The sequence below is a fragment of the Bombus affinis genome, chromosome 4, assembly GCF_024516045.1.
Source record: "Bombus affinis isolate iyBomAffi1 chromosome 4, iyBomAffi1.2, whole genome shotgun sequence".
Lineage (NCBI taxonomy): Eukaryota > Metazoa > Arthropoda > Insecta > Hymenoptera > Apidae > Bombus > Bombus affinis.
Genome location: NC_066347.1, coordinates 6605558 through 6622791, shown reverse-complemented (window position 1 = coordinate 6622791; position 17234 = coordinate 6605558). Strand labels below are relative to the sequence as shown.

General features: G+C 37.4%; 1 protein-coding gene and 1 long non-coding RNA gene across 5 annotated transcripts in view; both read left to right on the top strand.

Annotated features, from left to right (window-relative positions):
• The window catches only part of LOC126915693 (probable serine/threonine-protein kinase dyrk2), a 263932-nt gene that overhangs the window by 82063 nt on the left and 164635 nt on the right, over window positions 1-17234 (top strand). The gene's annotated exons all lie outside the window — the stretch shown is intronic.
• Window positions 5808-17234, top strand: part of LOC126915719 (uncharacterized) — a 30394-nt gene continuing 18967 nt past the window's right edge. Inside the window, exon 1 of one of the 2 annotated variants that reach the window (XR_007710305.1) lies at window positions 5808-16339. This is a non-coding gene — a long non-coding RNA (uncharacterized LOC126915719). Of the gene's footprint in view, window positions 16490-17234 lie in introns of both variants that reach the window. The other variant, XR_007710306.1, reaches the window with a different exon arrangement.

The window sequence follows — 17234 nt, the reverse complement described above, 5'->3', positions numbered from 1 at the left end:
CAACGTAGGAGTGAATATTCTCTTCTCGAGTTTCGATATAGATGATAAATATGTATCTTTTTCTATTAGCGTTTTGTCGTAATTTATACATGTGCTATAATTGTATTTAAATTCTCTCATGAATATCATTCATTTTATTAAGGTATTTCTGACCGAGTCGAGACAAGTTAAACGGCATAACGTTGAATCAACGTGAAAATGTTTCGATCTCTGATACGGATACGACGATGGATCTGATATGATGACACGCGTCTCCTTCTGTGTTAGCGTTCTGTTTTGAATTATGGATGTTGGAATTTACCGTAAACGACGCAGATCTTTTTTCTTCGGCGATGCTTTATTGTGATGCGATTGATAGCTTTTGTCTCATTGCGTATCCTCTGATGAATTGAGATTCTCTTATGGATGTTCGTTGCTGCATCGAGTAGATAGACGTTGTCTTCTTTTATAAATCGTTGATGTAACAATAGTAAAAAATAGTTACGCCATCCTATATTATTAAAAACGAAGAAACCGATTATGAAACTTTATATTAAAAAATTTCGTAACGCTAGATAAATGACTGAAACAATGAAAATAGGTCGAAATTAATCAACAAAGCGATACTTTGCTCCATCTTCATTTATCAACCAAGAAAGTATTACATCGCATATTCAACCCGTACAAATAATATTCGGTTTTATCATCATCCGTATAAATTCCCTCCACGCAGGTATTAATCAAATTCATTTAAAAAACTATCATAAAACATCTAACCGACTGTTAAATTGAGGCATTGATATTCAAATAAAAGTACCTATATTCATCAGTCGCGCATGAATTATTGCTACATCCACCTTGAATACTATGTAGAATAGTAAGACCGTGTATTAGAAGAAGTTTCACCTTCTACACGCGACTGTTACACATTTGAATCTAATAATCTCAAATAGGAAAATTGTAATATGAAAAATCTGCCTGAAAAACTTCATCTTAAATTATGTGCCCAATAACGTGACTCGTACGAATTTCTCGCACGATACATATTCCAAAAAGGAAGAAAAGAAAGCATGATCGTGTCAGGAGACGTTAAACGGGACAATTGGAAGGTAAAGAAGGTTTAATCCTCCAGATCGAAGGAAACGTGTTTTCGAGAGCGCCTCTGAAAGGGATTCCTTCACGGTTGAGACTCCCGATGGGTTTTGAAACGTCCTGTAGGGCAAACCAAAGGAGACAGGACCGTATAAGATAGAAGGCACAAGATAGACCCCTGACGGCGATATCTCGCGGTGAGATCTTCAAACCGGCCATGTCTGTCGTTGCGTCGAACCAGGGTGATTTATCATTATTGAAATACGGACCATTTAAAGCCATCGCTGTCCATTCTACGCTTTTGCACCGCGTACACCACCACGGTTTTCCATCTGAAAGGCTCGTGATTCGAAAGTCGTCTTTGTGCGTTTCGCTTTTCATTATTATTTTCTATTTACTCCGGCCCTTTTATTGTTTCGTTCGAATCATACGAAATTTCAGTCGTCTCGTAGTTTCTTACGTTTCTGCTCGTTCGCGATCATTCTGTTTGTTTAGAATCCAAAAGGCTATATAGAGGATAGGCTTTGGTACGTTATCTTTCGAAGAAATTGAGTAGATTTAGAGCACGTTTTCATATATATGAAAACATTATAGTTACTATATTATATATAAATTACGAATTACATTTTACCAAAGAGTAACAGATTTAAATAATTATGTTGAAAAGATAGAATTTGCCTAATAAGTCTTACGGTGTATATATTTTCCTAAATTCTTCAAATTTCGTGCAAATGATATTACAAGATATGATATACGTGAAATATTATAGTGTTAGTGTAATATAATACGATGCGACGATATTTTCCACGAGTAGAGAAAGAAGTTGCGCTCTTCTAAGGCGAGGCATAAATTTCGATCGCACGGATCGTAAATTTTTTTCCCCGGCCAGACAGATGGTGCTTAACCATGAATTCAATTTTGCTCAAACCGGATCTCGAGCACGTGGTAATGTTCCGCTACAAGTAAATAACGTGCTGGAACGCACATTTCGCTTCGTTTCGCGAACAAACCGCAAATATCAGCTTTATACACTTCATTAAGCAAGAAATTATATATGCGATTTCGAGTCTATTACCCTTTATATCGTTAACACGTTCGGTATGTCGCGATCATAGTAATTGTTCCTATAGTAGCATTTCGTCAATTAGCTTTTTTCGCAGAAACGGTGTTAGTATAGCATAAAAATCTCATAGGAATAAAACGGATTTATCGTTGCAATCTCAAACAATAATAATAATAAGAAGAAGTATGTAATCTGTAATGAAGAATATTCCCTAATGAATATTAAAGTATCAAACATTGGTCTAGAAAGTTTGATCGATATTAAACAGTGTCGCGTTTAAAAGTTTTCACCTCGCGATTATAACACGAAACTGTTTAAGAGATTTTCGTTAAGATGGCTCAAGTTTACGAAACATAAAATCCTCCGAAGGATAATGAGAGCGTGGTGACACTGTGTAAAAGTTTGAAAGCTCGTGCATGAAAATCGCGGTAAAGCGTGAACTTGCATACCGACAGGGATATTGGCGAGGTTGCTTGCCTGCAACAGGATAGCGGATATTTTTGGAAAGTGATTCTTGCAGCTGACAAATAGCACGGCATGTGTACAGATCTGCGGTTTATCAAATAACAAATTTTTCGCTGCAGCTAGCGATCGAATTGAATAGCGGGAATATTGTAAAAAGAAATATATATATTTATTTATAGAAATTAATTTCGTTCGAAGAGTTGCCTCGTATGAAAAATATCGGTAAAGAAGACTTTGTTCGATGCACGTAACAACTGCGACAAACATTCCTTGGAAGCTTTTAAGAATTAAGATGGAAAAAATGTACTGTATTTATGTGATACTGAATTGAATTGATGTTATATTTCGTGTGTCTTTAAATATTATATGAATTTTACTGTGAATTTCTTTTTATGAATTATGTGGCGCATACGTTCATTAGGCAACAATTATCGACTGTACGAATTAGGCAAAAGGTAAATATAAAATGTAAAATATAAGGGATGAGCATCGAAGGAGGATAATGAATTAAATTCCATGGTAGTTTAGAATGAACGCGGAGGCCCTATTTACAGTAACAATGGTAATAACACCACTGCATAGAATTAAAAGTTTTAATTTAAAACGGATGTCTAAATTTTTAATTGCAACGAAAGTCGGACTTTCGTGTGCAGAAGGAGCGAAATTTACACGCTCGTGTGAGCAGTTGTTCGGTCGGCAAACCATGCGAGGGAAATATCCTTTTAAGACTTTTTTAAATTGCGGTCAGTGCGTTAATCATCTGATAAACGAGACTGGCCAAAGTTCTACTTGTTAAACCGCAAAACCAGTGTCGTCCTTGTTAGACAGCAGGATCGCGGCAGAAAAAAGGATAAGAAGAAACGAGTTTGGCAGAGAAGAAGGCACGAGTCGTGCTACAACTTGTTCAGACGTGTTTAAACTTGCCGCGAAAATTTACACGAGTGGCCGAAACTTGTGGTTAGACGAGAAAACCTTATTAGGCGTGTTGTTAATGCGCCGTCCACCCAAAATCTTTTTTTATTTTCCTTTTTCCTTTTCGTTTTTCGGTACGATCTTTCTAAGAACCTGCTTTGTGATCATCCTCTGACGAATCTCATTATATTTACATTGACGATACATCATATGTTTATTCAAGAAAAGGAAGACAAAAAGGATGTGCTCGTTTCGTGAAAATTAATGTTTGCAAGTTTCTTTTTAACGTAGATGGACTTTAGTTTTAAGTATCTAACGTCATGATATATTGTATTGTATATTATACTAGATTGCGGTGTATTATACAGTTTCATCTGAAAGGACAATGACATTATGAATATCTGAATTATTGGCCTTTCTCCAACACTTGCCAACCTTATCCACTTTCTTTTTGCAACTACAGGTGTAGCAGATCCCTGTAATTCACTTTAGTACCGACCAACAGATTTCTGCATTACCTACGTCCCATGCAGTTTGCTTCTTGATCCGATAAGATGACACTACCAAATTAATTTTTTCCAGATAGTCAAATTAAACAAGTCCAATAACAAAGCGATCGAATCCCTATAATTCATTTTTTCCATCTACATTGTATTACATCTCCCAAAATATTCTATTAAAAACAATCGTTCTATTTTTCTTCCCCGATACACAAGAAGTAACTTTTCCCGTCAGAAAAAACATCATCGATTTTGTTGTACCGTAAGTCGTCATAACCTTGAATTTTTTCTTTGTTTCTTCAAGGAAATCGGTGCCCACATTGCGGCGTAAAAAATCGAACGCACAGATCATAAGCACTTATCTAAATGGAAATCGTGCGAAAACATGCAAACAATGCGCGGATTATGCTCGCCCGCATGTTTGCAGAATTCCTCGCACGTGCTCGGATGTTGGGAGAAAGATGCTTTGTTTGCCCGATGAAAATAATGCCTCGCGTAGTGTATTTATGTAAATCTACGGTACACGATCGCAGCCAATTCGCAATAGTGGTATCTTAATTACGATCGTGCTTGTGTGATACGTGTATATTATTTTTTGAAAGATTTTCTATAAGTTGAAGGTTCTTTAATGCACAATTACGATACGTATTACGATCGTGTTATAAGTAGGAAAGTAAGTTCAAATTACATTTGAGTTAGATTATGTAATTTGTATCTCATATCTTACGTGATATCTACGCGATTTACAGATTTTATCGGGTAAAACACAGAACGCAAATTAAAGTATTATACAATTAAGTACTTAAGTCGATCCAAGCTTTCGTGGATTGTGATCTACGACTAAATGATATTAATTGCGAGTTAATCATTAATTGAGGTTATGGTGCTCAAGCTCTTTGTCTCCATCTCTCCCCGATCGCAATCAAGAAAAATACTTTCAATTTAAAAGCCAATTCTTTTATATTTTCCGCAAATTTAAAAAATATTCTAACGATAAAAAAATAGGATTTGATAAAAAAGATAAAATTAAAATTCGATAAAAAGTAACAAGTCCTTGTAACGTTGTTATTGAGAAAATATTGCATCTGGAATATACAGGCATCGATCGTATGTGTCTTTTCAATTTTGCCTCTGTCGTTCCTTATTGCACCCTATTGGCCGATTTAAACTAGCTAGAGCAGTACACGTGAAGCCTTTATGCAAGCTTTCAGGTCGCGCGACGTGAATTCAATTTAATTAAGATGTTCAGTTGGTAACCGCGTCTACTTTATCGGACGATTCATTTTCAAGATTCCAATTAACGAAAGGAAACATTTGCGCCACGAGTTTAGTTACTAACAGTTTTAGAGAATCGATCTTTTGGTTCGATTTAGCGAGTCGGTTTAAAGTTTCGAAGATTTAACGAGATACATAGCTATGGTCAAATTTCGTGTTTCGTCAACAACGAAATATATCGAATTGCGATAATTTATTTTATTTATTATTTTTTATCTATTTATTTTTAAGCTTTACTTTGCAGTATAGGATGATTTTCGATCCACATTCTAATTGCTTATAGCTAATAACCGCTTATTTATTTATTTACTTATTAAATTACCAATTTATCGCCAAACTATTGTTTTATCGTTACTTATGCTATCACTCAGGCTTCTTAGCTCTATTATACGCTATTCCATTAAAATTTAGATTTTGGTACATCATTGCGCGTGATTCCTTTGTAAATCGCGATAATTTATGTTACTAAATTAAATCTTAGGATTTGAGATCTTTTTCTTGTATTTTTTGAATGGAAAATTCATAAAATTTCATTTTTCTATTTAAACTATTGCTTGCTCCATTCGAAATATCTCAAATGCATCGTGAAAGGTTTCAGAAATCAATGTAAGTGAGAAAAGGAATACATGTCAATATTTATCTTAATTTCGACACGACTCTTAAAAAGAGTTGATCGTATGACACAAAAATTGTTCTGTATAAAATATTTCCATAAAAAAATGTAAAACTAATGTATCATAAGTTTTTTCGAGTAAACATTGATCGAAAGAGCATACTGACTAGCTGCACGAATTTACTTACCTAGCAACAGAGGCTTCTCCAAACCCAAAAATCCATTTCACGCAGGCTTTCATCCTATGTCGGGCGTTGCATCCAATCAGGAAACATCTTAGAGAAAAAGATCGATATCCGAGACATCACGAATACTGCTCTCATGCACACGTTCTAAGACAAATCTCCGGTGAGAAGAGGGTAACTTGATAAATTACATTAATGGATACAAATCTTTCGTAAGATTGGGAAACAATCGATTAAATATTTAACTTCCTCCACGTTTCCAGACACATTCGCAGACTTCATTCCCTTTGCAGATAGCTAATCTATTGTTAATCCGCTATCAGTTTGCTAATGGAAAATATATATATTCCATAATCTACTAATTGAATAGTGTGATTCAAATGAAATATTGGGAATTTTTTAATTGACTAGATCTAATGACTCGAAGAGATTAATTTCTTTCTTCCACATAAATCGCGTATAATACATTTCAACGCAAGATATAGTATTCCATTAAACAAACCAAATATTTGATGGGTGGTAGGGGAAGCGTCTTTGAAAGCGCAAGCTCTCAGGCTCCAGCTATACTGTTCGATTCTCTTGACCCAAGCTGCATTGTGAAACAACCTTTAATCGCCATACGCTATACCTGCCACGTACAGTGCGTGGCACGCACACTCTCGGTCCACACGAGTGTACACATGAATACGAGATGCCGTGCCACTTAATCACCGTGTCAGTCTATCCATTTGTATCAGGAATGCGGGTACAAGTACGCAGTTCCTCAGGTGAGTATGTGGGTACCACGGTGAGATTTAGATTCCGGCTGCAATTTGCTGTTGTGTGTCTCACCCTAAACCCCCCACCTCTCTTCACCCCTTAACGTGTGCTGAACATACTGCGTGAAGCCACGGCTGGATTAACCGTAATGGAAATCCTCGATGTAGGCGCGGATATTGTTCGCGGCCAGTTATAAATTCGTGGAACGTTCTGTCTTTAGTCGCGTCGGTGTACGCGTTCGCGTTAATTTCACGAACGAGATGGAACGTGGGTGGATCGATCACTGTTCACTGCGTCCGCTCATTTCGATAAAGTCGCATGTACACAGTGGCTATAATCCTTTTCTATTGTTGTATTTTTATTTATTTATTTATTTTAAATTATTTCCATTTATTTCTCAATAAAACGTTGTCTTATCACTGTTTGCGTTCAATTTTCGTAGTTTCAAATTTTTCCAGGCGTATGGAAATCTAATACACTTGAATCTACAGTGGCTGCGAAAAATATTTGCACATAGTATTATCTTTCAAAGGAAACGATTCCTTTATCAGGTTTTATTGGATTTTCTCGGTATCACATTTATACGACCATTGTTTTTTAGATATTAAAAGATGTAATTAGATATTTTTAGTAATATCTAATTATAGTATTAGTATTTTAGTAATATTTTAGTAGATATGTTTAGTAATATTTAGTATAATTTTAGTATAGTATTAGTTGAGTAATATCTTTCAAATTGTATTAATAATTTAAGAAAAGGAATGGCAACTAGTATCGAAGTGTTTTACGTTATACCCGTGTTAAAGTTAACTTTCGACTTTATTCGGAAACAAATGCCATTGACCTTGATCCTTTAAAAAAAAGAAAACTACTTGAAAGAAAACTTTTTGCTATATCATTCCGATCCCTTGAAACCACCTATTCCACGTTCGTGCTTTTTTCTGTAGCGCCACAGAAGATATTAAGATGACCTACTTCTAGCAAACCACCCTCTAAATCTTTTCAATCCTTACTTTCGCGTCTAAACTTTTTCGTTGGATTCCCATTTCCATATCTATCCTACTGCTTTACCACTATGTGCTCATCTATAAATAAACTATTGATATATCGAATCAATTTTTGTACCCATTCAAAGCTTCTAATGCTTGCTATTAACCTATCGTAAATCTAAGTATAATAGTTTATTTTGGAAAACAAGCAATGAACTAGATTTTGGCGAATAGAATATTTAAAACTGAAAAAATTTGCAGGATGCACGTGATATTCCAAGATATATGAAATATCGTAAGCGAAGCGCCGGTTGCAATATTTAATAAGTAAAACAAACCTCTATTTTGATTTAGTTTTCATTTTGTTACTTACTTTTATAGAAATATAAATATTGCGGAAATATCTAATACTAGTTTCAGAATTGTACTTGTTAGTACAATCACAAAGGTAACGATTATATAAAATGTGCGATAATTAATAATTACACAGAACCATCTTATCATGCTTTTTTCACGAGGAAATAGTTCACACAGCTGCAAAGGACGCCCATTATTCTTCCTATCTTCTAGCAATCATAACCATGCTAATACTTCCGACCCAGTCTGTCTTATCGGACGTTATATTTTACTGCCTCATATTACGTCGTTACAGCCCACTCGCGAGGTCTCCACAAATTAAAACACCCGTTCATCTACGACAAGATACAAACGAGAAATAGGCCACGCAACGCTTAACCCCGATTTCAAATTTCCCGCGGAAAGTCGAATCCAATCGCAAATACGTTCACGGGTAACGAAACGAACTTTGATTGAACCAAGCTTCGAAGTTTTGCCGCGTGTCCGCTGCACCGATAAACTACAATTGGTTGAAATAAATTGCAATTTATGTATATTGAAATCATTGTGATCGCAATCGTCGCGATAACGTGTTTCAATCTTCTGCATCCCGTTTCGTTTTGTGCCGTGCAAGCTGATTCCTCCATTAATCACGATCGCGGTCGATGTGCTCTACGGAACGAGTATTGACTGACGTGCAGAGGTTAGCTTCGACACCGGCTTGTTTTGGACGCTACTGAGCTTAAATTGTCGTAATTGACGAGTAGAAATCAACTGCGAAGTTTCGAAAATAGCAGGTTGGAAGTTTTTCTATAAGACTTTATTTCCATAAAATTTGTAAATGTAGTTGAAAAGATTAAATTCGATAACCATAGTGTGATCGATGGTTATAAAAAAATAGTGACGATTGGTGATAGCTCAGGAGAAATATAAAGATTGAGCGACTAGTTAGAAAATATCATTAAATAAATATTGTATCAACGATACGCGGAACATGTGAAATATTGATATTTAAAATCAGTGATAATTTCTTTTGTCGATAACTTCCATTACCGATGTTTGATACGAAGAAAGCATCGAATAATAACTTTTATATTATTTATCAAAGGTATTTTTTGAGACGGTATAACAGATTAATAAATTCATTATTTTATTTGTCGTAGTTACGAACACGTTATAGACATTGAAATGAATTAATTGTTGCAAAGATATGAAAATTACTCGTGAATTATTTTGCGATAATTATGAAACGAGAATTAAACTAGCGTATAAAGTAACCAGTTAGAAGTTAGAAAGACGATGAACGAGATTTTTGGGATAAACGCATAACTACGTGAACGACTAATATCGTTGGATTATCGTAATAATGCGATTCAACTGGAGGCAGTTTTATCTTGGCTTTTCATTTCTCCTTTTTTATTCGCCGCTTTCTGATAATCCTCTTACGGGAGCGCGAAAAAATGCACCGTGATGGTCATAAATCAACAGGATTTTTCGTGCGTAGGTTGGCACAAATCGTGCATAGGTGTAGCAGACAATTTAATTTGAAATTCAGTCTCAAGTGTGTAATTTTATTTTCCTTTGCTCTTTGGATTTGTAAATGTCAGTGTATTATTGACAGCTTATTTTATAGAAATTCGCGTTGCTACTAAAATTCGAATAAATATTAAACATTTACAAACGAAATATCAACGAATTTATGAAAATTATAATTTTCCCATTATAATATAAATTCTTTTACGATGCATTTTATTTTAAATTTTATTAAAAAAATTAAACAATGCATCCCAAATTCTTAATCATTTAGTCGGTATATAATTCTTATTTTTTTAAGTCTATTTCTCGAAATACAATAACAATAAAATTAATAATTATAGTTTCCTTAAGTATGGCCATTCTACAATTTGTTTCCGTAGTTGATTATTAATTTGGTACACGTTAAACCGTTGTTAGTGTATTAGATGTACTATCCTCGACAGGTGCAATATAGAATCTCGAACTATAGCACAAGACGATATTTGGCGCGTTGCTTGTATTAGACGCCCTATCACATTCGATATTATGATCTGAACTGTGGCTCTACGACAGAGACACAGCATTACGTTTATCCTGTGCTAACATCTTTGTCCCTCTCTTACTTATCAGGCACCTGTATGTACATTTCCGCAAGTTCAAAGTTTAGATTAAATTTATCTACACTAAAATATATATACATATATTCACATTATCTTAATTTTAGTCCAAGATGTATAATACAAAAACGATTATAATAATTTAAAAAGGATCAAGTTTCGCTCCTAATAATGTAAGAGGTAAGGTATCAGGAATAAAACAGAAATGATAAAATAAAAGATGTTATTAATTTTTCCAGTTTGAAGATTATCATTGACGTGACAAGATTGTCACGGTAATCATAAATGCGTGTAGATATCTAGCATGCTGCTATTGAACGTAGAAAAAAAGCGATTACCTAAAGAGATTATATAACTCAAAGTCATGTAAAATAAACATTATTACATTTATCTTGATGATGACGATAGGACGAAAAAAAAAATTACAAACATACGAAATCATACGAAAGCAATTATCAACTAACATTTTAAATTAAATACACGATCGCAATTGACGATCTGTCGTACTTTTTCTATCAAATAATTAAATATATTAATTACCAGACATGTTAAATACAGTAAATAATTAACACCGTTAAAGTCAAGGAATTTTGTAAATATTAAACAAAATACACACAACCTATATTTCTATGCCCGGAACTATATCTAAATTGTAGCACACAGCTACCGTAATGGAATTTGCATTTACTGCCACTACAAATTACTCGTAATAAACGATCAAAGGGCGGCTATCTCCTTCAAACTTCAACAATACAACACACTAAATCGCTCAATATCATTACGGTTACCTGTTAGGCGTTTCGATTCATCCAAGAATAATAGTCCCTCGGTTCAGCTGTTCTCTGTTAATATTGAAATGGATCATTTCGTCTGACATTTCGCCAGGACAGATGGATACCTTCAAAGTAGAGTCTACGTTTGACGGTGGGACAAAGGAAATTGCTGTCTCGTCGAGAAATTCGTAGCCTGACCTAGCTTATTATGTATTTTAGACGAAGCCCAAATGACGCAATTTTCGGGATGATCTGGCCCGGAAACGCTGCCATCTCTCCTACGATAGTCCGATCCATCCCCTAGATTGTGGTAGGTTCGGGTAGCGAGCTACATTACGTAATGTATCGTCTGCTTCGCATTCTCCGCTCTATTGTGTGTGCGTATATATGTGCGAATTTGTGCGTAGGTGTGCGTTTAGGGTGGGCGTTGCATCCTTTGATAGACGTTCGATGCACCCCGCGAATGAGTTCTTAATTAACGCTGCTATTATCCAGTTAGGTTTGCAGATACAACGTGTCTCTCTGAGTTTCCATACGTACATCATTATACGATTGTTCACTTCGGTTGAAAGTGAAAGTTAAAGAAGGAAATTGTAACGTGGGTTAAGAACGACGATAGATTTTTGACAAGTAATTATTCTTTGGTTAATTTTGACCGATGGAAAAATGTTGATTACAGAGCAACGATTTTTTATTGTTTCTAGGAAGTTGTGGTTTGGAACGTGGAGTATATCGAATAACGGATTATTTATTCCTTCAGCCGCAGCCTTTTCGTTCTTTTTTCCATTTCGATCTAAATAGTTTTACGAACAATAGAGTGAGATATTAACCGAATCTTTCGTAACTACAATCGGACGTAATAATCCTGTTTGCCTTCAGATGTGCATAATTTATTTAACAATCGATAGAGCCGATGAAAACTTCGTTGCTTTCCTGACAGCCGAGTATAAACTATATATCTATTAGTTATTGTTATATTATTATCGTATACTAAACTATATAGCTATAGGTATTAGCTATCCAATACTTCAAACACCGAATATTTGTGCGTAAAAATTTGTTAAACGCAAAACAACACGATAGGACGCAAGGATTAACATCGAATAAATTGCAATAGAAGATTAAACGTTTCTCCGATATAATAACATTGGAAACATGAAACATGTTGTGGATACAACACGACGATTGACATCGAATTGTATAAGATCGCGCAATCTCTTAATTTTTATCGTTTGAATTCACGTTCCTCTTTTTCGCTGTGGTAATATGCAACAGCAACGAGAGGCGGCACATTGTTTCTCCGCAACCTGTTTATCGATAGTTTACCTGTTAAATTGGTAACAGTCTATTGGACCATGTAAATTCATCGGTGGTGGTCGGTGGAATTCGTACGGGGTTCGATCGCGCCACGGCCTACTCCTGTTTGCGATCATAATTACGACGGTTATGGCGGTGGCCACAGAGATGACGTCATTAATTTGCGTTCTTCTGGCCGGATTCCAATTCACCGCCTCGAATCTCATCGTCGCGGCGTCGCCGGGATCGTTCGCGGTCCGGAAGGGCTCATTTATCCTTCGAGAAGAGTACTTGACGGGAGAAAGCCTTCCAGTTTGGAAAAAACCGACTCGACTATGCCGAGTGATCGTTCAACCGTTACCATGGCAAGCTTCGAGGGAAACCATTATCTTACGTGAAATATTTGTCCATTATATGGAAATTATTATTGGAAAATATTTATTTATCATTGAGAGATTCTGTTTGATTTATTTCAAATCTATTGCTTAGCTCGTTATAGCGATAAATAATAAATTTCATAAAATTAGATCAAGCGTGCAAAGATTGAAAAAACGTTAAAGTATCCAGGATTGGGCAAAGAATTAATTTTTTGACAAATAATTCTACCATTGGAATCGATCAATGAGAGATTTGTGAGAATTCGTTGTAAGTGTACGAAATTCCAGGGAAACTCGATTTAATTCGTGGAACGTGCCGGCGCGAAGCAAGAGGCTTTTTGCAAACTGCGAAAGCTGTTCAAACATTATACGAAAAGTAAGTTGCAAGTCGATGCTTTAAGTTGATATTTGACCGTTACCTTTCACGTTTAACGGGTATTTTCGAACTGTGGCTGTGTACCAGAGGGGCGTGGGTTGTAATGGCGTAAACGCAATTCAACTTTACTCGATCGGCTCTGGTTGCAGCGATGCTTGAAGGGAAAAGAACTCGTTGGTGGGCCGTTGCGTGAAGTCCAAAGTTCACATTAATATCATTTGGTTCAGGGAACGTTATGTGACTATGTGAAATTACAAGTCGGTTTTACCATTTCTTTTGAATCGAATACTTGCTTCTTCTTTATAATTCTGCCATGTCTATTTTTCGTCACTCGTGCAATTGCTTTTTTAATGCAATCCAATTTTCAATCTTTTATCTTTCGTTTTATCCTCTTCCTTTAATGTCAGATGTATGCCTCTTCGAATGCTTCTCGTAATTTAATTTTTAATCTATTTCTAGTTTATTCTTTCTTCTTGTTTTCTAAATGTCACGTGCATGTCTCTTCAAAGCCTTCTCGTAATTTAATCTTTAATTTTTTCCTTTACGTTTTCAGTCTATTATACGTACTTTATTCTTTATTTTGCGGTATCACGAATGTATATCTTCGATCTTTCTCATTGTAGCATTTCAATTTGAACAGAGTTAGAGTAGGAGAGTGTTTATTTTTTTGGATATAGCTCGATCCCCTGGAAATATGAAACGCATACAATAGCATGACTGGAGAATTAATAATTTTCGAGTTCGTTGCTTAGAAACGGAATTTTATACAGGTTCGCCGTTGGCAACGTAGTACATGTTTCTTGCAAATTTAACAACGTGCCGCGGAAATTCACGACGGAAGCAACGCATAGGAATCGGCCACTTTTTCCTCGAAATCGCATTTGCATCGTGAAGGAACGTTGCATAAAAATCGCCGGGTATCAGAGTCAAACAGAATCGCGGATATCAATTTCTTGAATTTTAATATGGTCCCTCTTGTTAAACATTATCCCTCCGAGTTATTTAACTCCATGATAAATTGCTGTTTCGCGATATCGCACATTCAGAATAAATAATAGATAGGAAACATAAAAGTTAAAATCAATTTTACTTCTGAATAAATTGTATGGTAATGTATAAAACTTTTTATTAAACATCCTTTTCTAGATACATCAATTAAAAGACACGAGAAAATTATCGTATTTTTAAACATTTCGTTCATTCCCTACATTCCTTTTTATAGACGAACGCATCCACAAAGAGATAAAAAGTTATATTTTCTATCAGAAATATTACGTATAATTTTAGAAGCCGTATTCATTAAGAATTTTCTATTCTTGTTAATGAGTACAATGACCTCTCAAAGTCTCAGACCCTTACCCTTTCACACCCTACACAAAACCCAAGCCTTTAGAATACCTTCGAAATGACTCTCCGCTGTAATAAACAAGCAACAAGTAGAATTCATTCGCAATAAAATAACTTAAAAGGTCGCCATAAAAAGATCATCTTTGACGAAGGTTCCTGCACCCAGCAAATCGATCAGTTTAAAGATTACAAAGTCAGTCGTTTAAATCAGACAGGAACTACCCTCAGTTATCTATAACTGAATCTCACAAACCTCCACCTATACATATGTATGTAATGCTATGAAAAGAACGAACTGTCAAGGACGACCTAACATCCTAATCCAGAAAATCGCAACCAAGGGACAACATAGAAAAGAACCAAAGATTCGAAACAAGCATTCTCGTCCTTTCATTAAAATATGGCTACTTTTCCTAGGAGCTGCATTCTCTCTCGTTAGAAAATGTTATAACGTTTAACCGAACCTCGTTGCTCACTTTGGTTTGCGTTTTTAATTATTACCGAGGGTCGAGCAATTAATTTTCAAATAATTAATTCTGCTGCCTGCTGCTTCCAAAGAATTTTTACAATTGTAAAACTTGTAGTTTCAATCCAACGTTGATTGTTCTTTGCGAGCATGAAGACTCCTGTTCTCGATTGAAAGCAGACTGTAAGATCGATTCTTAGAAACTATGAGAACTACGACAAGGTGAAAACAATAGAACGTATACGTATTGGTACCAAACGAACCTGTTTGTTAATACACCGCCAAATCTGTCGAATCTAGTACAGCCCCGTTCGACTGGTCACCGTATACACCTAGATGCGTGTACAATCAGGTGAGGCATAGAAACAGGGCAGCTGGTGGAAGGTTCGAGGCGAAGGGTGGGCTCTCCGCCGCGAAGGTTGGCCGAGAAACGAGCCGAACGGGAGACGTCGGGACGACGAGGCAACGAAAAAGGAGCGGGAAAATCGGTGAGAGACGGACGCAGAAGGGTTGTGGTAGAGCGAGACGAGGTAGACGTCAGTACGAGGTACTCTCTTTACATCGGTTAAAAAAGGATAGACAGAGGGTGCGGGCAGAGGACAGAGACGAGGGACAGAGGGGTTAGCCAAGAGTAGGGGGTAAGAGAGAGTAGTATCGTGTGGAGGGAGGGGAGGGTGGAGGGTGGAGAAGGACCTGCGCGCGAATTTCCCGCGTTCGCTCAACCTCATATTGATCCCACCCCAGTAACTCCCCGCATCCTACTACTACTAGGCTAGAGGGTTGAAGAGAAGAGAGGGTTGGCGGGGTAGGAGGGTGCCGTAAGGGTAGGAGGTGGGTGGTTTATCGGCGTATACACAGTACGAGGGAGAGGACGGCGAAGAGAATCAGAGGAACGCGAGGCTCCGGGTGGTCCAGCGCGAAAAGTCGTGTGCTGTTTCGAGCGTTGAAAACGCGTTCACGTAACAGAAGAATAGTTGGCCCTCGCGGTACATGTAACGTTTCGTTCAATTTTACGTTTTATATATCGCGATTATCGAGTTACCGATGTATTTATGCGTCTCGTGATTATCAATTAGTGCCGTGAACGTTGGTCCATCGTCGGTGATCGGGTCGATCCTCGTTGCACTATATCTCTGAACGTGGTCGTGCGATGATTCGACGAGAGAGAGCCAGTAAGTTGGCGACGTGGTGCTAGATTGTCGATGCGGTACTCGCGACACCCTACTCGCCGACCTTCGTGATTCTCGCTCCTCCGGTGTCTCCGCGTCATCGATCCTCTTTGGGTGACAGTGATCGAGTCTCCGTTTCGGAAGGATGTAAACTGGTGGAATTTCTGGCAGTGGAGAATATCGAGGAAGAAACGGGAGGAGAAGAGACGCGTGAATTGGATCTGGAAGGAAGAAGGTGTGAACTGAGAAAGAGAGAGAGAGAGAGAGAGTAGTGGCCTGTGGTTTTTCGGGCTTGCTCGAGAGCAATCATCGAGAGGTGATCTAGCCGTCGGATCGGGATTCGGATTCGATCTCTGATCGACTGGGGAATAAAACGAAGGATCACGTGAGATATCTCTATCTCATTAGTCGCGCACTTTCTCCGTTCTTACGCACCATTGACTGCGGCATAGTAAAATGATAAAAGGGATCATCGGCAGCTGATCGATCAAATCGAATAGCTCTGACGTGTTCCTTTGATCGGTGGAAAGTGCGTTGTCCAACAGTCTTGAAAAAACAAATTTGTTCCGAGACATTATCGGAAAGAGAATTTTCGTTTGCTCGTTTCCGCTGCAGGCTGCAAACTAGCGCGTCTTCTCGTCCATTTCATGTTCGGTACTCGTATATGTCACATACATTCCTCGGCTATTGTACGTTACTTGTATATATCGTTCGTGCATACTCGTGTACGTTATTTCTGTACATTAATCGTGTACGTTGCTAGTGTACTTACTAATGTCGCCACTCGCGTCGTCGTTTGACTCGTTCGATCTGCATCGTCTGGTTGTGTATACGTTTGCTGGTCCTCCACGCGTTTTCACGTATGCATGTCGTGACCGTGCGCGACGACCTGGCTCTCGCGTGTGAGAACCTGGCTCGCGTGGCCTCTCCGCGTGTCGACGATCCCACCGCGACCGTTCTCCAGGCGTCTCCCTTGGCGTCGCGCCGTGGACGTCGACGGCGTCGCAGCGTCGCTGCTGGGAAATATGCGAGCGTGTTTTTCGTTTTTCCACCGCCGAAGATAATAATACAGAGATATCGCGGACAGATATGAAACCTCCTGGAAACCGTGTTATAAACTCCATGAATTG